At 51.0% G+C, this 26,545-nt stretch overlaps 1 long non-coding RNA gene across 1 annotated transcript; it reads left to right on the top strand.

Annotated features, from left to right (window-relative positions):
• Positions 1-20,278: 20,278 nt before the first annotated feature.
• Positions 20,279-25,972, top strand: LOC132685927 (uncharacterized). Its single transcript, XR_014136408.1, has 4 exons — positions 20,279-21,218; positions 21,443-21,548; positions 22,174-22,244; positions 24,432-25,972. It is a non-coding gene; the product is annotated as an uncharacterized LOC132685927 (long non-coding RNA).
• Positions 25,973-26,545: the final 573 nt, after the last annotated feature.

Raw genomic sequence — 26,545 nt, 5'->3', positions numbered from 1 at the left:
GCTCAAGTCACGATCTCACAGTTTCATGGGTTCGAGCCCCGTGTCTGGCTCTGTGTCAGCAGTGTGGAGCCCCCTTGGGATTCTCTCCCCTTCCCTCTGCCCCTCTCCTGCTTGCACTGTCTCTGTCTCTCTCAAAATAAATAAATAAACTTAAAAAAAAAAAAAGCTGGGGTGCTACCTCCAGTGGAAGGGAAATAGATGCCGGGCGATTAGACAAATGGCCCCCGTGAGGGCCTTTGTCTCTATGTTTCGCCAACTATGTGGCTAATCGACCCCACCTCACTACCGCAGAAACCACACCCGGGAAACTCTCCCACACTCCCCAACCCAGCCTGCTTCATAATCACATCCGGTTCCACTGACCCTGGAAGTCGATCAGCCCCTGAGCACGGGGCAAGCGGCCCAGAAGCGCCTCCAGGGTGCCCTCTGGAGGCCACAGTGGGTATAACCTCCTGGACGACAGGAATTCAGTAAAGGTTGCAGAATGAATGAATCTAACCAGCCAGAGCCCCAGGGTATGTTGCCCAGTAGGTGCCCAGGACCCTCCCCTCAATGTGTACACGGCATCATTCACTCTGAGGCCCAGAGAAAGTTATGCGTGCGCTTCACATACTTTAGGGGTAATCAGTCCAGAGGCCTTCTGACTTTAATGGTCTCTCTCCACTACCTTTCCCTACTGTCACGCCCCTGGGTCTCACCCTCCCTCCACCAGTCACCCACCCTGGGGACCATCCATTCTGGATGGAACAATGTTGAGTCTTACAGGAAGCCTCGAGGGAGGGGGATGCCACCGTGGTTAAACCATCTCACCAAGTGGCAGGGGAAAACCTGACCCTGTTCTACTCCTGCCGTGGGGGATATACCTGTATGCTCGCGGAGTTAGCCAAATCTTTCCCTCCTCCCACGTAAGAAGTCCACAGGCCCGTTCGAATGCATCCCATAAATATTTATTCAGCATTTACTAACTGGCAGGTACCATGGGAGGCACTGGTGGTACCGCGTTGCACTTGCAGGCTTGAGGGGAGGACTCACGGGGCCTCTCGCACACGTATGTAATGAAACCGTGATATTTGCCAGAAGGGAAATGTACATGCTAGAGCAGACAGCAGGAGGCCATGTTACCTGCAGGTGGGGGCCGGTTTCTCTAAAGAGGTAATGTTCCAGTGCCATCTGCAGGGTGAACAGAATGCAAGAGGCGGACGGGGGAGGTCACCTGTCTGTCTTCGGAGGCCACCGCACCGTGCTGGGCCCTCGGTCATGGGAGGGAGCTTGGTCTGGATTCTCAGAGCAGGCATACAATCCTAGCTGATTTTGAGCAGGCTGCAGTGGATGACTGAGGGAAGGGCATTGAGGGAAAGAAAGTGAAGATCTAGGGGCGCCTGGGTGGCTCAGTAGGTTAAGCGTCTGACTTCCGCTCAGGTCATGATCTCACAGCTCATGAGTTCGAGCCCCGTGTGGGGCTCTGTGCTGACAGCTCCGAGCCTGGAGCCTGCCTCGGATTCTGTGTCTCTGGCTCTCTCTTTCTCTCTGTCCCTCAAAAATAAATAAACATTTTAAAAACTTAAATTTAAAAAAAAAAGCGAATATTTAGGCAGAAGGCCAGGCCAAAGGGAGATTTGGATGAAGTGGGGAGAAGCAGGGGGATCTGGGGAGTGTTTTGTCCTTGGAGGACTTGATAACGGAGCGCAGGTGGAGAGCAGCCCCGGGATTCTGGCGGGCGTGCGTCCCTCTGTCGCTCGCACCTACAACAAACCACCTGTGACTGTCCCCGCCACCCAGAACTGCCATCTCATCCAGGTCGGGGACCTTCTCTTGTGCCCATATCCGGGTATGTGAGACAACCTTGGTGCATCTCCGCTCCAGGCCGTTCGGCTCTGCGGTCGTGAAAGCCACCAGCAGGTGGCAGCACACGAAAAAGGAGCGGGCCACTTCTTTTTCAGGGACCTGAACCGCACCCCCCCCCCCCCCCCCCCCGCAGCCTTTTGACTCCCTGTGGCCGGTTTCCCCCCAGGGTCCCAATTCCCAGAAAAGACCTCCGTCCCCAGCCTTTTTGAGCTGCCTCCGTGGAGGGTGTGGCTTCCAAGGCCTGGGGCTGCCCAGTAGCTGCGTGGTTACAGCCTCTTTATTTCTGGCTGCCGTGGTTTTCCCAGGCTTGGTTGTCCCCCTTCCCGGCCTTGCACCCTTCCTGGGCATCCAGACCGTGTCCGTGCGAGCCTTCCCGGTCAGGTCAGGGGGCGATGGGCAATGCCCAGGCGGGGAGCCCCTCGCCTGACTCAGAAGCTGGGTTCGGGTCTAGGCACGGGGGGTTAGGGTGAGCGTGGCCGGAGAGGGCAAGCCTCGTTCTGCAAGGCTCAAGGCCTTCCCCGGAAGATGTGAGCGACAGGACTGCCCCCTCCTCCCCGGGTAAGGAAAGAGCAGACTTGGTGGTGGCGGGAAGGGGGTTGAGGCAGGTGAACGATGACCTAGTGAGGGACGCAGGAAGCTGAAGGTCAATTTAGGGGACACAGTGCCAGGAGGGAAGGGATTGTAACCACCTCCGTTTTGACCTCAGTCTGTACTTTCTGATGGCGTTCTTCCTTCCAGCTTCTGTCTTAACTCAGGCGAGCACCAGACAGGCCAAACAACCCCCCATGGGAACCAAAAGTACCCCCGTCGCGCCATGGGGACTGCCCTGAGCCGCAGGAGCCCCGCGCCTGACCCCAAGGCAACGATCCACCTGACCCTCGCTGCCCACCTGCGCGCGCCCACCGACCTCTGTCCCACACTCGCCTTAGGTGAACCTGGACCTATTTTCAGTGCTTTGGTGATGGCCTTTGAGACGCTAGTCCGTTGTCTTCCCAGTGGTGGCCTCATTGGAATAAATTCCTTTCCTGTGTCCCCACCATCCATCTCTTTGCCTTTGACTTTGTGAACGGCCAGTGGCCAAACCCGGTGTCCGGGACCCCCAGCCAGGGGGTCTTGCCCCCCGTGCCCTGGCGACAGAAGGAACACAGGCCAGAAGCCAGACCATCTTACCTGACGCTGGGGATTCGTTTCTACGGACTAGTGTAGAGGTCTGCGGCCACATGTGACATCCAGGACTCCGTCCCCTGTTGTTGAGAGCCTTTGTCACCGATGGAACGCTGTGGGAAGGGCTTCACCGCGTAGGAAACGGAGTCCCCATCCCCACTGGTGATCTTCTCTGCCAGACGCTCACCGTCTGACCCCTTTCAACTTCTCCTCTCTTGCCCCCACGCCTCCTGCTTCTGTTCCTTGCTCTTCTGACCTCGATCGTCAGAGAGTGGTTCCCAGTTTCAGGAGACTCGTTATCCCCAGACCGCACACGGATCTCCCTCAGCCTCTGACGGATGCCCAAAGCACCACAATCTCGTTGCATAACCTTATTAATATTACCTTATTGCCGTTTAATGTATATGAGATATTTTATCAGCGGTATCGATCTGTTTTTTTTGTGTGTTAATGCTTCTTGCCAGTTCAATCCAACGAACGCATGACAAAGACCCACTTGGGGGACAGCTGAGCCACCCCATGACTCAAGTGTGTGTACTCTGGGATGGTGCAGATGATGCATTCATCTGTCATCAGTCGTTTGCTCCTTAGGTTGGACTGCTGGTGCTCCTGGGTCACCCCTAATTGGTCTTACATAATAGCCCTGGCCAGGACGGCCCAATGGTGTTTCTGCCGAGAGTCCATCGACAAACGTGCCCGGCCTCGTCTCTGCCGCTCTTTGTGGCCGCACTCCGGCCACCCGCACAACCTGCGTTTCTCAGGGGCGTCGGTCTGTACCCGGCCACCTGCATCTGTTCTGCTCGTTGCCTCGTGTTAATGGTCAGCTCTATCCAGGAAGCCCGCTTTGGTTGCCCAGATGGTATTTGCATGTGCCAAGCTCTGTGCTAGACACAGGGGATCCCGAGATGAAGAAATCATGGTCCGGAACCTAAAAGTGCCCTCCGGCTCGGGGACAGGGCAGTGTGGTCAGTGCTGTGATAGAGGTGAGCAGCTAGAGGAGCTAGGGGCCCGGAGAAGGTGGCACAGAGGAAGCTGCAGAGGGGAGGATGTTCCAGATAAGGATTCCTGGTGAGAGGAGTTGCCGTTGTAGCGCGTTTGAGCCACTGCTGGTCGCTCAAAGGACAAAGCCGGGAAGTGATCAGAGATGACGTCTGACCAGATCAGAAAGGACCAGGCTGTGGATTTATGGATCTGGTCACTCTAACAACTTCGGGCTTTATCCTGAAGACTCTTGGCGGCCCCCCTACCCCCAGAAGGATTTTAAACAGGGGAGGATGGGATCACACCGCCATTTTAAAGACTTAGCTCTGGGGGCACCTGGGGGGGCTCAGTTGGTTAAGCGTCTGACTCTTGATCTCAGCTCACATCTTGATTTCAGAATCCTGTGAGTTGAAACCCCGCGTTGGGCTCCACGCTGGGCGTGAAGCCTAAAAAGAGAGAGATGCCTCCAGCTGGAGTGGGAACAGGAAGTCAGAGGGAATGGGGCAGGAGGCCAGGAGGTAGCCCCGGTCCGAACTCAGATGACAGTGTTAGGACCGAGGGGGAGATCAGGGAGGGGTCACGACATACCAAGGGGCTCGGGTTGCTCAAGACTGCCGTCCAGCATCTGCCCTGGCACCTGGACGGATGGCGGTGGTTTGCTAACACAGGAAATTCCAACGGGTACCAGGTTTGGTGGTTTGGACCAGTTCAGTTCAAGGTTCCTTGGCATCTTCAGATGGAAACGTCCGGTGGGCAGCTGGCCGTGCAACTCTAGACTGGACAGAAGGGATCGGACTCCCTCACCCTCGAGGGTGGCTAATTTCAAAAAACCAGAAAGTGCCAAGTGTTAGCAAGGATTGGAGAGGTTGAGACGTTTGCGCACTATTGGTGAGAATGCAAAACGGTGGAAAGCAGTGTGGCGGGTTCTCAAAAAGTTAGAAATGAAATTATCACAAGGGTGGCTCAGTCGGTTAAGCGACTCTAGATTCCGGCTCTTGATTTCGGCTCAGGTCATGATGTCACGATTCGAGGGATCAAGCCCCGCGTCGGGCTCTGCACTGACAGTGTGGAGCCAGCCTGGGGTTCTCTTTCCCTCTCGCTCTGCCCCTCCCCTGCTTGTGCACTCTCTCTCTCTCAAAACTAAATAAACCTTAAAAAAAAAAAAAAAAAAACCAAAAAAAAAAACCCAGGGGCGCCTGGGTGGTTCAGTCGGTTAAGCGTCCGACTTCGGCTCAGGTCATGATCTCACGGTCCGTGGGTTCGAGCCCTGCGTCGGGCTCTGTGCTGACGGCTCAGAGCCTGGAGCCTGTTTCAGATTCTGTGTCTCCCTCTCTCTCTGACCCTCCCCCGTTCATGCTCTGTCTCTCTCTGTCTCAAAAATAAATAAACATTAAAAAAAATTTTAAAAAAACCCCAGAATTATCATATGATGCAGCAGTTCCACTGCTGGGTGTTTCTCCCAAGGAATTGAAAACAGGGTCTTGGAAAGATATGTGTAGCCTCATCTTCATAGCAGTACTGTTCAAATAGCCTACAAGTGGAGGAAACTCAAGTAGCCATGGACGGACGAATGGATCCACAAAATGCAACATGTCTATTTGTATATGTACACAGCTCAGCCTTGAAAAGGAAGGAAATTCTGCCACCTGCTACAACATAGAAGAACCCGGGGGACATTATGCTGAGTGAAATAAACACGTCACCAAAGGACCAACACTATGTGGTTCCACTTAACATGAGGTGTCAAACTCACAGAGACAGAAATTAGACCAGCGGTTGCCAGGATCCGGGGGAAGGAGGACAGGCGGGGGCCGGCGGGGTTATTGTTCAATGGATACAGAGTTCCAATTTTGCAAGAGGGAAGAGTTCTGGAGACAGATGGCGGTGATGTTTGCACAGCAGGGCGAATGCGCTTCATGCCGCTGAAATGTACACTTAAGAAAAACCCGAAAATGGTTCTGATGGTAAATTTAGGTGAAATGTATTTTGCCACACTGGGGGGATAAAAGGCATTTGAGCCATAGATAGGGATTTGGGAATTCTTCGGCCCTACAAGTGGTGACCGAATCTGTGATCTCAGCTGGACAGGGAACGGAGAGGACAAGAATCTGTTGCCCGATTGGCAGAGAAACTGATGGAAAGGGGCCTGGGGAGTAGCAGCCAGACTCACAGGAGGGGAGCCAGGAAGGAGTGGTGTATGGATGTGGGGGCAGGAGAACAGGTCTCAGGCTCAGAAGCCGCAGAGATGCCAGCGACGAGGGGGACGCGTGGCCTCCGAGAAGCAGCTGCAGGGGGTGGAACCCAGATTGGGATGGGGGTCCGGACTATGGGGGCTGAGGGAGCAGAGAAAAGTGCAGCGCCTGGAAACGTGGCTCTCCAGGGAGGAGAGGGAGGCGGTGGCCAGGCAGAACGGCAGCTGCCCTAAGTCGATGACAAGATCACTGGCTTTGCAGCTTCCTCCGATTTCACGCTCACTCGGAATCCTTCTGCGTCTATCCCGATTCCAAAGCCCGCATGGACATATGGCCCGCCAGACAGAGCCACTCTGGCTTAAGAAGCCGGCATTCGGGTGGCGACACCACACTCTCGAGAATGGGATTGGCTCCCGGGAGCTTTCGGGACTCCAAACAGCTCGGACAAGATCAAGGTTGTGGAACCGCCGGGGTCAAGGTGCTGGATTGTGCGGGGTCTCTGCTCTCTCTCCCGAGCTGCCCTCTCTGCCTGCAGAGCTGTCCGTCTGTCACACACAACCTCCTCTGAGGCTCGCTTCGGGCTTCGCTCCAGAAAGCCTTCCCCTCCAGCCCCAGGCTGGTGACGGGCTTCCCCCCTGCACCCTTTCCGGGGATCCCACGCTCCGGAATGTGTGCTGGCCACACGGTGTGTGTGATTTGCTTCTGTCCCCACTGAGCTTGGCCGGCCCCCAACGTCCCGATCCCAGCATATGGTAGGTGCTCACTGCACGTGTATCCAACTGATGAGTGAATAGCGAAGAAAGATTGGGCGGAAATCGTCTAGTGGATCGGAGGACAGGAAATCCATCCTTGGAGGGCAGGATTTATTGAGCGCCAGGAGGGAGGGTCGTACGGAGAGAAGGACCCTGCCCCAAGAGCGTATGCATGGTGGCTCTTGTTTGAAAGACGAAGGGGAGTTATATTTGGCCTCTGTGCTCTCAAAATTATTTGTTCATACTTGCGGCTGGCACATTGTGCACAATAAATCTTTGTTGACGCGATGAATGAGCCTTTATCACAGAACTTATGATACGATTTTCGAGTTTGTATGTGTGATTCCCGCCCCCCACCCCGGATCGTGAGCTCCTGGAGGTCGGGGGGCTGTGTCTCACTCATGTTTGTTACCAGAATCTCGCCCAGAGCTTTGCACATGGCGGGTACCTCACGTGTTTATCGGCTGAAAGAGATGAGGACAGAGTGTTCACATCCACCCACATGCGGATCCTACCCTCCCCCTTCTCCCCCTTCTCCCCCTCGGTATTATTTTTTCCACAGGAAACCAGGTGAAAAGCCCATTTCTTGTTATTGGCTTTTGATGGGCCTGAACGTTTCCGCAGGCTTCCTCGACACCATGCGCTGACAGCGGCCAACAGGCTTCCACGGCCTCTAAAGAGGTGCTGAGGGATCTGGGAAGACGCCCAAGCAGCGTGTGTGTGGTGGGTGGGTGGGGGGTTGGTGGTCGTCGTAAGGCCTGTGATGGGGATGGTGCATAGTGTCTCTCCGATGAGTGGGGCACCGGCTGATAGAAACGAAGCTGTGCACCTGTCGGGGGTGGGGGGGGGCCGCTGAGAGCCGCATGCTTAACTTACTGAATTCTCCAATGCGTACGTTCGTTTCTTTTTTCTTTTTCTTTTTGAAATTTATTTCTTTATTCTGAGGGAGACAGAGACAGCGTGAGGGAGGGAGGGGCAGAGAGAGAGGGAGGGAGAGAGAATCCCAAGCAGGCTCCACACTGTCAGCACAGAGCCTGATGAGGGGCTTGAACTCATGAAACTGCGAGATCATGACCTGAGACCAAGAGTCGGACGCTTAACCGACTGAGCCCCCCAGGCGTCCTGAGTATATTCAGTTTACCAATACGTGCACAAAGGGGAGGCATCCAGCGGGGATCTGGCCCAGGCACCCCCGCCCTCTCGCACAGACCAAACAACTCCCCTGACCCCATCTCCCACCTTTGTTCTGCCTGCTGGGGAGATGGGCTTGTCTAAGCAGGCATGAGTTTCTCAGGCGCGGTTAAGTGGGAAGATGAGGATTTTAATACGTATTTTTCCCCCCTTAGGGGTGGAACGAGTTTATCGAGGAACAGAAGGCAGGTCCTCAGTGCCGCGGGTGATTTCTTTTCGGAGCTTCTGAATGTTGCTCCAGGGGCAGCTATGGTGGCTGGGAAACTGGGTCAGAGCGAGGGTGGTGGCCCTTCCCACCTGCTCCTTGGCCAGCTCAGCCCACATGGCTTTGTCCTCTTTGGTGACCAGCCCTCCAGCCTTCTCACCGTCACCCTCTCCCCACCCTTGGGGACAAGGACTAGTGGCTCATGACTTCAGCACACCTTTTTATGGTCTTCCTGGCTTTGCTGGGTGACACCACACATAGTTTAAGGTCAGCTAGGGAGGGGTGTGCCCTTGGTGGCAGTTGTCTCTTAGAGCTTCCTGCATTTGGCTCCAACTCCACAATCAGGGGTGGAGAAGCCTTAGGCTTTAATGATCTGCAGCCTGATTTCTCTTGGACTAGCCCGACTTCTTTCCTGCTCTCTTCGGAGGCAAGGGGAGGGTTGTTCGAAAGCAGGTTGTGTTTATTCCCAAGGAAAAGAGCTGGCTTCCTCTTCAGCTATTTTTCTGCTCTTTGTTATTGGTAAATTCCAATTCTCCAGCCTCCAGCTAGGCAAATTTACAAGTTATTATTAGCAGCTATGTGGAAACCTCATAGTCGAAATGTTTTCTGATAAAAGAACGTTCTTTGTTAAAAATTATTCTGGCTGCTCTGTGCTCACCCAGCTTATATGTTGTAACTTCACAACTTCAAAAAACAGCCTTTTAGGGGCGCCTGGGTGGCACCATCAGTTAAGCATCCGACTTTGGCTCAGGTCACGATCTCAAGGGTAGTGAGTTCGAGCCCCGTGTCGGGCTCCGCGCTGACAGCTCAGAGCCTGGAGCTTGCTCCCGATTCTGTGTCTCCCTCTTTCTTTGTTCTTCCCCCACTCGTGCTCTGTCTCTCTCTCTCTCAAAAAATAAGTAAACATTAAAAAAAAAAAGGCTCTTAATCTGGCACAATTTTACTAATTTTTTAAATGCTTATTTATTCTCGAGAGAGAGTGGAACAGAGCGGGAGCAGGAGAGGACAGAGAGAGAGGGAGACACAGAATCCGAAGCAGGCTCCAGGCTCCGAGCTGTCAGCACAGAGCCCGACTCAGGCCTCAAACTCACGAACCGTGAGATCATGACCTGAGCCGAAGTCGGATGCTTAACCGACTGAGCTACCCAGACGCCCCACAATGTTAATAGTTATTAATTCCAGGTGGTGGGAATATGGGTTTTAAAGTATTATTTGGACGTTTTTGTAACTTTGCCAGAAAAAAAAGAACCCCTCAAATACATTGCTCTCTGTCCTCTTCCCGAGGGGACCTTGGTAGGCCAGCTGCTATCTCAGTTCCTGAGCCGTTAGCGGGACCTCACCGTTTCCTCCTGGGCACAAAAGAGATCTCCGTGTTCTGGGCCAGTCCTCCCACCTAACAACCGTGCTTGCCAACCATTCTTGCTGGACCTGGAAGCAAATCACTGGTTCTAAAGATTAAAAAACAAAAGGGAGATATAGTGTCCCAGGGGACCTCTCTGCTGAACTCCACCGAGGGCTACTAGTTTTGCTCCCGTGGCTTTGGGCCCGTTCCCAGGCAGAATAAGCCTGCTTATGTCAGAGGCGGACAGACCCTGCGGAAGCTGCCAGGCTGGACTGGACCAAGATGGCACATCGCTCGGCCCGAGGGAGCTCGGACACAGGGCCAAAGTGTTGATTCCAGAGCTTCAAGCTCTAAGTAGACTTGGCCACAGCCTCGTTTGCCGTCTGTCAACCGCCAAACTGGGCCCGGTGCGCCTCTTGCGTCAGTGTTTCTCAAAGCCCACGGCTGCACCACAGCCACCCGCGGCATCTGTTAAAACAGACTTCTGTGCTCACCCCGGAGTTTCCTGTTCAGTAGGACTAGGCTCCAGCTGGAGAATCTGCATTTCTAATAAGCTCCTAGGTGAAGCTCCTGGTTGGGGTCAACAGGTAGGAAATTGCTGATTTAGGGGCGCCTGGGTGGCTCAGTCGGTTAAGCGTCCGACTTCGGCTCAGGTCATGATCTCGCGGTTCGTGAGTTCGAGCCTCGCGTCGGGCTCTGTGCTGACAGCTCGGAGCCTGGAGCCTGCCTCGGATTCTGTGTCTCCCTCTCTCTCTGCCCCTCTCCTGCTCACGCTCTGTCTCTGTCTCTCTCTCTCAAAATAATAAATAAATATATAAAAAAAATTTTAAATCGAAAGAAAGGAAATCGCTGATTCATAAGGCGTGCCTGCTGGTTTTGTCTTGCCTGTGTCCTGGGGTGAGAGAAGGGCAAGAGGGGAGGACATGTGGGAGTTTTGTACCGTTCTGTGCTCCTAGGAATGCTTATAACCTAAAAGCACACCTTTCTACTACTCTGTGCTCCAAAAGCTGGGGAAGGGGCACATCAGTGTGGATCTCAACCCAGACAGTATTTTCTCTGGTCTAATGGTGACCCCTGCCCCCTTCTCTGGTTGGAAGTCAGCTCGCAATTTGCGTTACTAGGTTGTCGTCAGTCTAATGATATTTCTCACAATTGCACGGTGTAACTGGTGTCTGAGCCCTATTTCAGGGTATCCCAATCCCATGGCACTTCGTCTTCCTCAAGTTGACCGAGTGTCTGTTGTCATCGATCAACGCCAGCCTTCAGCCCCATGGAGTCTTGGGGGTTCCACAGCAAACCTCCATGCACGGTGGACCCACTAGTTGTACCCAGAGTTCTCGGGGCTCCGGCTGCCTTCTGATGTGATTGAGTGTTGAGTTATTGGTGACACTAACAGAACTGCTCAGGAAGTGGAAAAATCCTTGATATGCGTGTCCTGTGTGTTTGGAGACGTGGGACGGCATGGGGGAGGGGAAGAGGCAGTCTTTATTTTCATCGCTGAGAACATTTCCCCCAAACAATCTCCACTTCCAACGTTTAGCACTGGGAGGAAAATTTTAGTGATCTAAAATCTTGACGAGCAGGAGCAGAGGGCAGAGGGCTGGTGATATATCATTGTTTTCTCATATAGCAACGAAACTTGATTTGTGCAGTGGGACTATTTTTAGAGCAGTGGAGAGTTTCTGCATAGGGTTACATTTAAATTTTTAGCCTCCTCTGTGAGATAATAATTCCTGATAAACGTATTGTATCCTACGGCTCCTTCTGTTATTCTGAAATTCTCATCTATAGGACAGTTTAAACAACAACTGTCTTAAAATAGTTCTCGCTTACCTTGCACCCCTGTGGGAGTGTTTTAGAAATCTTTCCGTCCTCACTGATGCTTACACAATCTTTTCTCAGAGTCAGATTGGAGGCTTCATTACCTTCTCTGTACCAGGGCCAATTTCTGTGAGCTAGGGGGACCATTTGCTGGCTGATCTGGAGGGACAGGGAGATACATTGTAACTCTTTGCCATGGAAAGCAATTTTAAGCCAGTAGTCCCTAGACTAGGTGGTATTTGTTTTAACGCACCTTGCCATTAGATGGTAGTATAGTAACAGATATAACAATTTGGGGGCTGAGGCCCAGTCTTCGTCTCTTTCTCCACCCATTCAAATAAGCTCAGAGAGGCTATAAGTTGGTCTAGTAGAATCCTCGTCAGCCCCAACAGGCTGGATTGGGGCCAGAGACCTCTGTCCTGAGTAGGATTCAATGGAAAGTCAAAGTGGGGTCTGACGTTGTAAACTTAGTCGTGTTACCTCCAGATCTGGAATAATGACCATTTACAGTCTAAGAATGCCTGGTTGGGGTTGGAGGCATTGCTCTGAGACTCCTTACAACAGCTTTGGGCTTCCCTACTTTTCAAAATTCGGATGTCAAAATATATACTTTATCACTACTCCCTGACAAAGCTGTTGCATATCCGACATTCAAACCAAATGCTCATCTTTCCACTGGAATTTAGTTTCCCCTTCCTCATGGCTGTACTCTCCTTAGTTGATATTTATAAAGCACACAAAGGGGCATCTGGGGGGCTCGGTCGGTTGAGCGTCCGACACTTGATTAAGGTTCAGGTCGTGATCCCAGGGTCATGGGATCGTGCCCCGCGTCGGGCTCCATGCTGAGCAGGGAGCCTGCTTGGGATTCTCTCTCTCTCTCTCTCTCTCTCTCTCTCCCTCTGTCCCTTTAACTGAAAAAATAATAAATAAACAAATAAATAAATAAATACGAACATATCTAATGTTTGGCAACTTCTTTCCTCTGTAGTATGTGACCAGAAAGGAAGAAACGGCTCCTTTCAGGCTCTGCCCCTCCTCAGTTTTGAGTCCTGCTGCCCTGTGTCTCCCTGTCTTCTGCCGTAAGCAATAAGGTGTCATTGTCAGGGACTCTGTGCCCCGAGAAGACAAGAGAAAACCAGGTCAAGGCGACTTACGTGGAAATTTACACATTTTTAAGAATGGCACGGTTGGCTTAATTTCTCATATAATTGAGACTCTCTAACGGTATTAGAAGTTAACGGGACTCTACATAGCTGGTAGGAAACAAACAAAAAACCCCCATCCAATTAGACCTAGTTTCTGTAAAGATAGTAAGTCCAAGAAGAAAACAAATTCTGCAGAAATACAGAAAACGGGCCAGATCCGACGCATCGGCGTTTTCCTGCCTTAGCAATCAAGGCGACAGATGGATTCTCCGATGGGCCTCGGGGGTGCGGGTCCGCACAGGCCATCCATCCGTATGGTCTCGTCCCCCCAGCACGCTAATGCTCTGTCAGGAACCTGCCAAACCGCTCCCTCACTGGGTCACCGCCACAGCCTGTGTCACCGTTTAGTGACAGGCTGTCCTCTGTTCCTCGGCCATTCCGGGGAGCACCATAACTGTCACAGTCAGGAGCTGGCCGTTCATACCCTGAGTCCGGGGCCCTCCCCAGCCCCGTCCCCGTGCTCCGAGCCCGGCCCATCCTCACCGCCCTGGGCTAAGATGTCAAGCCAGATGAGCAAACACCCAGACCGCCCGCGTGCGGAGGGCAGACGCCAAGGCTCACCTGGCCCCGCCATCTCCCGGGAAGTTTCCGCCATCGCAGATGGCTACTGATGCCCGCTCTGTTCCCTCCTCGTGGAGCCGCCTTCACTAGCCTAGATTCTGCTGCCTTCAAAGGCCAGAGGGTTGAGCACAGCTGAGGGGCCACAGAGGCCACGTGTGGGGCTGGAGTGGCCGTCCCTGCTTCTGACACCGGCAAAGACCTGCGGGAGCCGAGACTCGTGTAGGCCTGAAAAATGGGGCCACTGTGGGTCCCTCGAGCCCTCCCAGCCTGAGTTCTCGCTCTGAGGAGCACACACCCACTCCTCTCCCCCCTCTGTTAGGAAAATACTTTTCCCAGAAAACAGGTGCTTCCTCGGGCCCTGAGAACCCATTGTTCTTCCCTTGGGCCAGTCTTTGGGCCCACTTTCTTTTTTTCTTTTTTTAAATGTATTTATCATTTTAATTTTTTTAATTTTTAATTTTTAATTTTATTTTATTTTTAATTTTTTTTTTAATGTTTATTTATTTTTGAGACAGAGAGAGACAGAGCATGAATGGGGGAGGGTCAGAGAGAGGGAGACACAGAATCTGAAACAGGCTCCAGGCTCTGAGCTGTCAGCACAGAGCCCGACGCGGGGCTCGAACTCATGGACCGTGAGATCATGACCTGAGCCGAAGCCAGCCGCTTAACCGACTGAGCCACCCAGGCACCCCGTTTTATTTTATTTTTGAGACAGAGAGACAGAGCATGAGCAGGGGAGGGTCAGAGAGAGAGGGAGACACAGGATCCGAAGCAGGCTCCAGGCTCTGAGCTGTCAGCACAGAGCCCGACGCGGGGCTCGAACTCACAGACGGTGAGATCGTGACCTAAGCCGAAGTCGGAAGCTCAACCGACTGAGCCACCCAGGCGCCCCTGAGCCCACTTTCAGGCATGCTCCTGCGTGAGAAGTCTCCATTCTTCTGCTCTGTTCTTTACCATGGCTCTACCCAGAGTCTTATCTTCCAGCCACGTCACGTGAAGTCTCCAGATATTGGCCATATCAAGCTGTAACATTTATTGCATGATAATTTCATGCAGTGGTATGTTGGTCAGTGTTCAAAAATCAGTTTTGGGTGGGGAAGGGGGAGGAAGATCTGACTGGCAGCATCGGCTCGTTTCCGTAGGGGAAATACTCTGTCCGTGGCCAATTTCCAGCTACCAGTGTGATATTCCAGAACTTGGGAGCTGGGAACACATGCACACAGACTCCAGCACACCCGCGAAGGTGAGCCCATCACCACAGCTTGGCCTCTGGTCTCGTCCAAATCCTGACATTTCTGGGGGGCGAGGAGATCAGATAGTAGTTTTTTAGGGTGTAATAATATCTATTGTTGAATATTAAGACTTACAAACTAGAGGTGTCTGGGGGGCTCCGTCGGTTGGGCATCCGACCTTGGCTCAGGTCACGATCTCATGGTTTGTGAGTTCGGGCCCCACGGTGGGTGAGCTCAGGCCCCCTCTGGGCTCTGTGCTCTGTCTTTCTGAACCTCGTTCACCCGCACGCGCTCTGTCTCAAAAATAAATAAACAAATAAACACGTAAATAAATAAATAAATACAATTTAAAAAAAAAGAACTACAAACAATAAGGGCACCTGGGTGACTCAGTCAGGTAAGCAGCTGACTCTTGATCTCAGCTCAGGTCACGATCTCATGGTTGGTGAGATCGAGCCCCGCGTCGGGCTCTGTCCCGACAGAGCAGACCCTGCTTGGGATTCTCTCTCTCCCTCTCTCTCTCTGCCATGCTCCTGCTCTCTCTCTCAAAATAAATAAGTTAATTAAAAAAAAAGGAACTGCCAGAAAAGTTTCTTTAGTGAACAAAAAAGGAGTTACAAACTATAGCTTATATTCAAAAATGCGAATTAAAAAATACGGAGGGGTTTTCCACACTGTGTAGGATAGGATAAGGGTTTCTGGCTTCAAAATTATGAGAAATTAAAAGCAAACTGGGTTCATAGCACCGTTAGTAGGTGGAGGTCAACACTGCTTTCGTCTAAGGGCCACGTACTCAGACTGGCAGGCTTAGCGGGGCACATCGTATTATTCCCATTCTGTACAGGACAACTTGCAGGTGTTCACACAGGGGCTGGCTGAATAGTATATTCGCTGGAGGCAGGTGGATTGTCACACAGACCATAGGCAGACCTTCAAAGGAAATATCCGGAAACTGGTTTTCACAGCCCCTGAAAACCTTCCTCCATGAAGGGCTATAGAAGGATCAAGAAAAAGGAGAGGGGGCGTTGGGAGGAAAGTTACGATTGTACCGCCCTCCCTGGGGCGAGCTATTAGCTCCTTATCATCACATCTTGCGAGAGAAGATCTACTCGGAGACCTGCCTCTGGGGACCTGCTGAGAAAGTTCCAGTGGCCTTAGCAGTGGGAAGAGGCAGAGAAAGAGAAAGTAGGGGCTGCATTTGAGAAAGACGTGCACCCCACGGAGCGCAGGGTCCAGCCTGCGTGGGCCCAGGAGGGAGACGGCAGGCCGGGAGACCTTCTAAATTCGATCCAACGGTTGGCCTGAGAGGTGAGGGGATGAGGGAAACGTAGGAGGGAGGTTCTGTGTGGGGAGAGCAGCCCACAGCTTGAGGATGGCATCGGGTGCCTAAATGAGACAAAAACAAGCAAACGGACAGACCCAGGAAGGAGAGTCCCTTCAACTGTCTCCCCGCGTCCTTAGAGGGCCTGTTAAGATCCTGCCATCTGCTGACCTCTGCTCCTTCCGGGCGCCCTGGGCTCAGGAAGTGCTGGGAAGCCCCACTTTGGGGTGACTATTACAACGTTGACATGCTGGATACTTGGCCCAGACACCCAGTTTCTGAAACAAGGCTGTGTTTTGTGATCTGAACGTCTATCCATGGAATGATCTCATACCTCGGAGGGAGCAGAGACTTTCTGGAACTCATGCGGGTTTTCACGTGAGGGCAGGAAAGAGCTTCCCCTGGGGAATCCATGTTGAAGGAGCAGCAGGGGACAAGAAGAGGGACAAGAAGAGGGGAGCTGGTGGGCCGGGGATTCGGTGGTTAATGGGAGCAGCGGGGACCAGCCCACTGTGCTGAGTTCTGCGGGGCGGGCCCCGTGGCAGCCCAGGCGTCTGGCAGGAGTGGGGACCAGCCCCAGCCGTGGGAGGGGTTCCTTCAACCCACTCTGAACCGTGGTGAAGGCCTGGCTTAAAAATACAACTTTTAATAAGATGATACATTTCCAGACAGAGTTATCGCCCGAGTCAAAATTCCCTGGGACAGATCCCACTCCCATCCTGAGTCTGTGTGAGTCTTGCGGCCCCTTCCCCGGACTCACAAAGGGTGAGGACTGAGCACACACCCTCCCTCGTCCCCCCTCCCAGCCCAGCCTCCCCGAGAGGCCAACAGTGGGGGGGGGGGGTGGGGGGAGAGGGCAATCTTCCGCACTAACCAAATTTCATCCTGTGACGTTTCAGAGGCAGAGTGAGACAGCCCTCCTCGCAGGCAGACACCGGCTCCCGTTTGGGGAATCTGCCCCCCCCGAGACACGTGTCCAGCTCCTTAGGGAAAGAGTCGTGATAAAAGGTGTTAATAGGAAGCCGAATTAACGGGGACCGTCCTTAAACATTCTGCCAGGGTGGTGGCCGCAGAGATGTCAGCAGCACAGGCTGGAGTTTTTGCTTCGCTCCAGGCAGTGGGGTGTTTGCACAGTGTGTGTGTGTGTGTGTGTGTGTGTGTGTGTGTGTGTGGCTGTTCTGTGAGCTGCCACCTCGGCCACCCTGGGGCTGCAGCTGGTGTTGATGGCACAGAAGCGCTGAGTCACTGGCTGTTCAGCGGCCCTTACATCACGTTCCATTGTCCTTTCTTCCTTTCTAGGCTTTTAAGGGCTCTTTCAGTGTTTTTGTTTTGTTCTGTGTTTGCCCCAAGCTTATCCCCGCTTGGAAAACTGGGGTGTCAAAACTGAGAGGCACCTGGCTTGTGAACAAAGCCCTGGGCAGAGAGGGGCATCGCCCCCCACCCCCCTCCCATGCTGAGAACCACCCAGCACCGGGATCCGCACTCCCAGGCGCCCGGAGGCGGGAGCAGCAGGTGCCTCTGGTGGGCTCTCCCTGCTGCTCGGGTTTGAACTGGAGCTGATGAGTTTCACAGTCTCTTTTTATGTTGTTCTTCAGGCCCCGTTTTAGCACCAGCGTAACAGGTGGTGCTGATTATCGTGTGACATAAATTCTTGGAGAGCTAGCCTCTGCAGAGGGCCATGCAGATTTGTCTAAAAGACTGTTTTGACCCAACAAGCTCGTTGTTTTATTGGGGAAAAAAAAAAAAAAAAAAAAAAGGTTTGGTTATAAAAATACGTATTTATTATGGGAAAGTTGGGGGCATACACAGAAAAGCTTACGGGATAAAATAAAAAGGATCCAGAATCCATCACCGGAAAATGATCACTGTTAACATTTTGATGGGTAATTTTCTAACATTTTCCCTACGTATCAATGGATATCCACATACATTTTACATAATTGGGCCCACATTGTACATTTTATGTAAACTGAAAAATATTATGGGGTGCCTGGGTGGTTCAGCTGGTTCGGCTCAGGTCATGATCTCGCGGTTAGTGGGTTTGAGCCCCGCGTCAGGCTCTGTGCTGACAGCTCAGAGCCTGGAGCCTGCTTCAGATTCTGTGTCTCCCTCTCTCTCTCTGCTCCTCCCCTGCTCATGCTCTGTCTCTGTCTCTCTCTCTCTCAAAAATAAATAAATAAACACTAGAAAAATTTTAAACTGAAAAATATTCTATGAATATACTTTTAGCCATTAAACCATATTCTAGAAGGGCTACAAATTGGTCCAGTATAAGCAACAACGGGATGGTTAGATCTTTAACTTTTTCTTTTTTTAATGTTTACTTTATTATTTTTGAGAGACAGAGACTGAGCATAAGCGGGGAAGGGACAGAGCGCCAGAGGGAGACACAGAATCTGAAACAGGCTCCAGGCTCTGAGCTGTCAGCACAGAGCCCAACGCGGGGCTTGAACTTGGGAATGGTGAGAGCCAAAGTCAGACGTTTAACCGACTGAGCCCCCCAGGCGCCCCTCTTTAACTATTTTCTTTGCAGTCACTTCATTTCTAGTTCTGGGATCCTTTTCTTTCCAAGATAACCTCACCTATAAATCTCACCTCTGCAGGGTTGCTGAAGCATTTTCTTGGGTAACCATCTTTTCTCTCCTGCCTTCTGAGCAACCCCTAATGCACATCTAGACGCGTCAGGGATTCTCAAGCGTGAGGGTCCGTCAGAACAAGCTGGAAGGCTCAGAAGAGGGTGCTTCAACCCCAGAGTTTCAGACTCAGTAGGGCTGGCCGTGTGGGGGACAAGTTTCCCAGTAAGGCGGCCTATGCCTGTCCACCACAGAGACCACCGATGTGGGGGATGGATGGACAATTTCATTACTCCAACTCTCCTCCCCGCATTCTTGGTTCCTTGTGCGTTTCCCTTAGTGCCTTTATCTTGTGTCTAGAGCCCTTGCCTTTAACCACTACCTGTGCTGTCCCCTTACGGTGTCACCTATGCATGCAGAGGACAGAAACAGTTCCTTTTCTTTTTTTTTTAAGTTATTTTTTTATGTTTATTTACGTTGAGGGAGAGCTTGAGCTGGAGAGAAGCAGAGAGAGGGGGAGAGAGAGAATCCCAAGCAGGCTTCGTGCTGTCAGCGCAGAGCCCTATGCGGGGCTCGAAGCTGTAAACTGTGAGATCATGACCTGCACTGAAACCAAGAGTCGCGTGCTTAACCAACTGAGTCACTCAGGCGACCCCACAAACAGTTTCTTAATGGAGAATTGGAACCAAAGGGTTTGGCGACCTCCCCCTCCCACCCCCCCCCCACAGTACCCGAGAGTGGAAGCCGGAGTGATTTGTCCTTCGCCATCACCACATCACGTTCTCCTAAAAAGCTGGCTCAGAAGGAAATGCACAGATGCCCAGACTATTTGTTAGAGGAAATGACACTTTATCCTCTCCCAACATCTGGTAATTCCTGAAAGACAGTCAGTCCCCATAATAGTGCGGGCTCCCCAGAAGCCTGTGTCTTCTTTCCCCCGGGGGGATGTGGGGGGGCAACCAAAGAGAACAGAGTCTATTTTTGGTGTCAGCCCGAGGGGACGCCTGAGGAGGGGAACAGGTCACCAGCACCACTGTTCTGTTCTGCGAACCATCCACACGCTTCCTTCCTGTCCAGCCCCGAGCAACAGTCTCTTAAGTTTCGAATCGTCCATGGGGAGCTGAAAAGAATTAAAAATGCCACCGTGGGCCGGAATGGCTAGACACGAGGGCAGATGGACCGACGACGTGGGGAGTCGAGATGTGGCAGGACTCTGGGCTGGGGGTGCAGCAAAGGAGGACAGAGCCGGGTGACACACGTGATGATTCAGAGGGACCCAGAGGCATCTGGCTGTCCCTTGGCTGGGAAATGCCAGTAATTTTTTGGCCCTAAGGCATCTTCTGGGACAAAAAGCAACAGGCAGAAAGACTAGGATGGGCGTGAGCGGGACGCCTGACTTCCCCATGTTAACTGATTTCACGCAGGTGAGGACAAGCAAAGCCTTGAACTCAACGGAGAGCCGAGGGGTGGGTGTCTCGGGAGCGACGGACCCCTATTCAGCATCAAGATCTGGGAGCCACCTTTTTTTTTTTTTTTAATGTTTTTATGTATTTTTGTGAGAGAGACAGAGTGTGAGCCGGGGAGGGGCAGAGAGAGGGAGACACAGAATCCGAAGCAGGCTCCGGGCCTCGAGCCGTCAGCACAGAGCCCAACGCGGGGCTCGAACTCACGAACCGCGAGATCGTGGCCCGAGCCGCAGTCGGATGCTTAACCGACTGGGCCACCCAGGCGCCCCGACCTCGGAGCAACCCTAAGTCGAGGTCTGAGAGAGGCAAATCCTGTTCTCATTATAATGAGCACAGGCCTGGGGGTGGGGAGCGGGTGGCCGAGGTGGGGGTGGGGTGGGGAGGGCACCCCTGCCACCAGATCTAAGGGCGTTTGTTGGGCCAAGCCCTTGTTTCGTCCCAGCCAGGCCACTCTGGCGAAAGCATCCTGGGAATTCGGCCTGCCAACACAAAGAGCATTTCCTTGTGTGGGTTTCCTGTTTAGGTCTGCGTAGAAACCTCCGGATCGCGTGGCCTCGTAAATCCCCCAGACGTTACTGATGTAGATGCTTTGGCCGGCTGCCATGGGAAAATCGCACACAAATAGAAGAAGGGCGGGGGGAGCACATTCACTCTCGAATTCTGGTGGGTTCCGGGCTCCGTGTGTTTGGATCTGTAAACGGAGGGGGTTGGGCTCACCACGATGATCATTTAAGGTCCTTTCCAGCTTGGACATTCTCAGATTCCACTTCCCTCCGGAGGGCCGCCCGGAGCTCTCACTGTCCGGCTCAGGGACGGGGGTCTGCGGAAACAGAAGCAGGGGGAAGATCTCCGGCTGAAAATCCGGAAGCTTCTCCAGCATATCCTATGGGCTCCTTCACAAGAAAGAAGGTACTTTTGAACCCTGGTAATTCCCAGACTTTCCTAAACACTTAGGTTTGTCCCCAAAAAGACAGACACCGAGCTCAGGAGCATCACGGGGGTCTCGCAGCCGGGTTTTTGGCACAAAGCAAGTTCACAGGGCGGTCCCCAAGGTGGTACACAGAGTGTGTGTTAGGAGACGTCACCCGCTTTTAAGCTTTTTAAAGCTTTTTTAAAACTTCTTGTTCTCCTCAGTTTCTGCATCTGTCCAATGGGCATTCAGACTCGTTGGCTTAATGGAAGAAGCCGTGTTTGCATTCCTCTTCAGAGGCCGAACCCCCAGACGCTCTGGCAGATTCCACGTGGAGTCTGACCAGACATGAGTATGGCTGGGAAAGGGACAGGGCAGGCACAGGACTTCTGCCCGAAGGTTCTCCTGTCCACCGTGCTGTGTTCCAGTGAGGATGTCCTGCTTTTCTCGTACTTCTGTGTGTTTCTGTTTTCTCCTTTGTCCTAGTGAGCGTTATTTAAAAAAAAAAAATCTTTTTGGTCGTTCGGAACTGTCCTTTTTTAGGGGAGGGGGAAAGTACTAAAATGATACTGAGTAACAGGAAGTTAATCTCCTTAGTCTGGTAATGCAGGCTTCTAGTAAGTTAATTGGATTTTCCAGCTAAACGTGGATAAAGTCATTTACGCAGCAACATTTCTCCAGATGAGATCGCTCGCTTAGAATGCAGCGTGGCTCTGGTCTTCGGGCTCTCGGGCATGAATTGTGACTCTTGTCTGTAAACCTCGTTCCCTTGGACACGTCCTTACAGGTAAATAAATCAGCAAAGGAACGATTAGTTCCTAGGCCCCGTCCTGCTATTTATTTTCCAAATTCCACTTTTATATATCTGAGATATATTCTCCTTTCCCCCTACTGACTCTGAATGGGTAATCCACTGATGGTGTGGGAGGAAGGTAAAATGATCTGAGGGTCTAAGTTTTCTGGGTCAGCGCTCCCCAGAACACTGGTCCAGAGAAAAAGATTTTCAAAGGGGATTTCTATGCTCAGGATGCTGGGACAATGCTACTGTCTTTGAGAGTCACAGGGCGCTCTGATGTGTTCAGAGCTCTGAAGGTTCACGCAATAAAGAAACGTGTTCAAATTTAGCTCAGTATTTCCCAAACTTTTCTGATCAAGAAAAACTCTTTTTAGGGGCGCCTGGGTGGCTCAGTCAGGTGAGCGTCCGACTTGGGCTCAGGTGGTGATCTCATGGTTTGTGAGTTCGAGCCCCACGTCGGGCTCTGTGCTGACAGCTCGGAGCCTGGAGCTGCTTTGGATTCTGTGTCTCCCTCGCTCTCTGCCCCTCCCCCGCTCACACTCTGTTTTTCTCTCTCTCAAAAATAAATAAACATTTAAAAAATTTAAGAAAACCTCTTTTTGTATTATATCTACAGGAGCTGATAATGAATGAAAGAATCAGTGTTTCACAGGACACATTTTGGGAAATGCTCCTTTCAGCCAAAAGGTAGTATTTACTGTCTTTTATTTAGCACCTGGGGATATTCGAGAGACAGATATCAGCATGTAATGGAAATATTTCTGGCCTTTCCAGAATTTTAGCAGGCAATAGACCAGGATGAACATAGCTGCGGAGAGGTTTTCATGGTAAACATATTAGAAAGAAACACACCGAAATTTCATTAGTGGCTATTGGTGGCTGGTAGAAGGAGAGGTGATTTTTTTCTTCTTTTTTTATTCTTGCCCGTATCTTCCACAATAAGCATGAATTACTTCTGTATTGGGGGTGAGAAACAAAGTAAACTTTACTTCTTTCTTTTTGGAAGTTCATTCATTTATTTTGAGGGAGGGGGGAAGGACAGAGAGAGAGGGAGAGACAATCCCAACCAGGATCCACGCTCGGTGCAGAGCCTGATGTGGAGCCTGATCTCACAAACATGAGATCAACCTGAGCCAAGATCAAGAGTTGGACGCTCAACTGACTGAGTCACCCAGGTGCCCCTAAACTTTATCTTTTAAAGAAGAATTAATATCCAAGTTTCTTTGCATTTGTTCTTAATGAACACAACTACCTGTCAGCAGAGAAGCCAACAAACATATATCTCCTCCTTCCAGTTACTTCTCCCAGTGTCCTTGGGGTCCCATAGCCCTTGTCTGCCAGGCTCTGGGGTCTGTCCTTGGAGTATATACAGCCCCTTCAGATTTGCGAGAAAGTAAAACAGTTCACACTTGGTGGGAGAGTCAACCTGAAAACAGGAACTGGCCCCATCAAGCCCACCATCCTAAGTTGTTACAGGGTCACATGTCCATGAAGGAAGGGTTGGCATGCCAGTTGAGATTCTTGGCTGTAACCAATGAAGATCTCTTCTGGTTGACCTGAGCAGGAGGTGAATTTACCGGAAGACTACTGTGCAGTTTGCAGAATCAGTGAGAGGGCTAGAGAACCAGGTGATGGGAAATGAATGAGATCACGGGAGGCAAGGCACAGCCAAGGTCTTCACACAGGATGGTCTGCTTAGGATCCTGTCACTGGTGTTGTCATTGCTGGACACCAGTTTGGGGCTCGGTCACCCCAAACACCTATCGTCGTGCTGCTGGACACAAATCCACCACATCATGTCCCCAGAGGGGGCCTCTGATTGGCCAAGCCCAGGATGGGTCCCTAGTTGCTGGGGCAAAGATAGAAACTCTGCTCTCTTTGGCTTCTAAAGTAGGGAGAGGAGACCCACCTCCTCTCTGCTTTGGCGTTCCCCCCCAAATGGGAAGGTTGTTTAAAGGTTGGGTAGCCAGAATGACCAACATGCATGACATTTAGGTATTCTGTAAAGGGGCTGCTAGGAGCTTGGAGAGACAGGCCAGATCGGGCCAGCCATGTTCAGAAGTGAGCTCACCCCCCTGGCGTTGTGTAATGAATGCGTGGTCTTCTTTCAACCGGATTCCTAAGATGGGCAAGCCTCCACCCAATCTCTCGATCACTGCCCCTCAAGAAGAACTGACCTCTCAATAAAAACCACACTGAATAATAAAATAAGAATTACCATTTTCCAGAGGAACCAGAAGGCAAATGCAGAATCCCATCTGATGGCAAGGCTAGTTGTGTGCTCCTCCGTTGGGCCACGTGGATCGTCCGTAGGGGGCTGACCAAAACAAATGAAGGAATAATAAAGCATTGGAAGGATTGCTTTTTTTCTCTGAAGAACGTACAGGTTAGGGAAGCTGATTAAATAGGTTGATATGACCTCGGAGAAGAGCCCTACAGGTGCAGGGAATGGGAAAGGAGTGGACAATGTGAACGTGGATCTTTCATTGACTTCCTCATTTGGGGATACCTCTTTCTGCGTGCAAGCTTCCAAACATGGGGGTCGAGTCCAGAGACCGAAAGACGAGGTCCAGGGAGAGAGTCAAGGTGGTCATGGCTGCTGTCAGAATCTTGGATGGCAGGCACAGCCCCAAACCCCGGCCATATAGGCAGAAACTGCTCGGCTTGATCACGGCAGAGTTTGGAATCTAAGGAGTGTTAACTGGAAAGCAGTGATTAAAAAATGAGAAAAATCTCTTTGTTCTGGAACTAATACGGATATGTTCATCTCAGAGTAAGGGAGGTATAGTGTGAGAGCCTCAAGAAGTTGACTTTACGTAGAAAGTCTATATTATTATAATTTTCCGCGGTGAATTGCTTCTCTTTTGCTTCTAGAGTGTCCGGACCCTTGCACAGTTTCCATTGCTGATGGGACCTTCTGAGCACTGTCAACATACCCACAGAGAAGGGGTTTCCAACTCACGTAATCACACTCTCCAGTCAGATGTGGAACAAGAAAATACTTCCCAGAAATGCAAAGAAGAAAACAAACCAAGTTCATTGCCTTGGGTAACATGAGTTCTTGCCCGTTTGAAAGTGGGATCTTAATCTTCCTAGAAGATCTCTTTCTAGATTTCTTCTAGAAAGAGAGGACACGCCATACCTTAGACAGTGTAGTTATGGGCAGGTGCTCTATCACCTGGTACTGAGTCCCACTGCCATCTACAAGATTTAACAATCAGTTGTAAGAACATCTAACGTGAAGAAATGTTTAAGAACTCAAGGGGTCTCTTGGGATTGGAGGCCCATCCATTCCTGGAAAGGTTGAGATAAGTCACATGATGCCTTTTCTGTAACCCCAACATTTCTCCAAGGAAATCTTTGAAGTAAAAAGTTCACAAAGGAGTAGACTGAGGACTGCAGCGGAGACAGTGGGGGGGGGGGGGCGGGGGGATGTTCCATGGTTCCCTTCACTGTAGAGGCTGTTGGGAACAGGGGTTCAGTAAAGCAGACTGGAATTTCCAGTATCTGGTGCATGGATAATGTTCTTTCACCTTTGGATGTGTCCTTAGGTGACTGGACAGTGAGTAGAAGGTCTCAAAAAAGAGTCTGATATAGCATCTGCCCAAGACCAGGAAGGATGGGGCCAGGGCCCAGGAAACGGGTTTAGGCCCAGAGCGAACATCTTTGTCCTCAGTTCTGTTAAAAGATGGTGTCGGGGCGCCTGGGTGGCTCAGTCAATTGGGCATCCGACTTTGGTTCAGGTCATGATCTTGCAGTTTGTGAGTTTTGGCCCCGTGTTGGGCTCTGTGCTGACAGCTCAGAGCCTGGAGCCTGCTTCGGATTCTCTGTCTCCTCCTCTCTCAGCCCCTCCCATGGTCATGCTCTGTCTCTGTCTCTCAATAATAATAAATAAATGTTAAAAAAAATAATCCAGTGAAGAAATGGGCAAAAGACATGAATAGACACTTCTCCAAAGAAGACATCCAGATGGCCAACCGACACATGAAAAAATGCTCAACATCACTCATCATCAGGGAAATACAAATCAAAACCACAATGAGATGCCACCTCACACCTGTCAGAATGGCTAACATGAACAACTCAGGCAACAGCAGGTGTTGGTGAGGATGTGGAGAAAGAGGATCTCTTTTGCATTGTTGGTGGGAATGCAAACTGGTGCAGCCATTCTGGAAAAAAGTACGGAGGTTCCTCAAAAATTAAAAATAGAACTACCCTACGACCCAGCAATTGCACTACTAAGTATTTATCCAAGGGATACAGGTGTGCTATTTCAAAGGGGCACATGCACCCCAATGTTTATAGCAGCACTATTGACAAGAGCCAAAGTCTGGAAAGAGCCCAAATGTCCATCAATGGATGAATGGATAAAGAAGATTGGTATATATATATATGTATACATATATATATACGTATATATATGTATACATATATACGTGTATATATATGCGTATATATATACGTATATACATATATACGTATATATATACGCATATATACACAATGGAGTATGACTCGGCAGTCAAAAAGAATGAAATCTTGCCATTTGCAACTACGTAGATGGAACTGGAGGGTATTATGCTACGCGAAATTAGTCAGAGAAAGACAAATATCACATGACTTCACTCATATGAGGACTTTAAGACACAGAACAGATGAACACAAGGGAAGGGAAGCAAAAATCATATAAAAACAGGGAGGGGGACAAAGCATAAGAGACTCTTAAATACGGATAACAAACAGAGGGTTATGGGAGGGGTTGTGAGAGGCAGAATGGGCTAAATGGGTCAGGGGCATTAAGGAATCTATTCCTGAAATCATTGTTGTACTACATGCTAACTAACCTGGATGTAAATTAAAAAAATAAAATTAAAAAAGAAAGATGGTGTCTATAGTCAGGTGACTTGTGTTTCATCCCAGCTCTGCACATTTTACCAGTTGTGGGACTTTAAGAAATTCCCTAACCTTTCCGTGGCTTAGTTTTCTCA

This window comes from Panthera onca, chromosome F1 (assembly GCF_046562875.1).
Source record: "Panthera onca isolate mPanOnc1 chromosome F1, mPanOnc1 haplotype 2, whole genome shotgun sequence".
NCBI classification, from domain to species: Eukaryota; Metazoa; Chordata; class Mammalia; order Carnivora; family Felidae; genus Panthera; species Panthera onca.
Note: the sequence above shows the minus strand (reverse complement) of the source record. Positions and strands in the feature narration are given on the sequence as shown.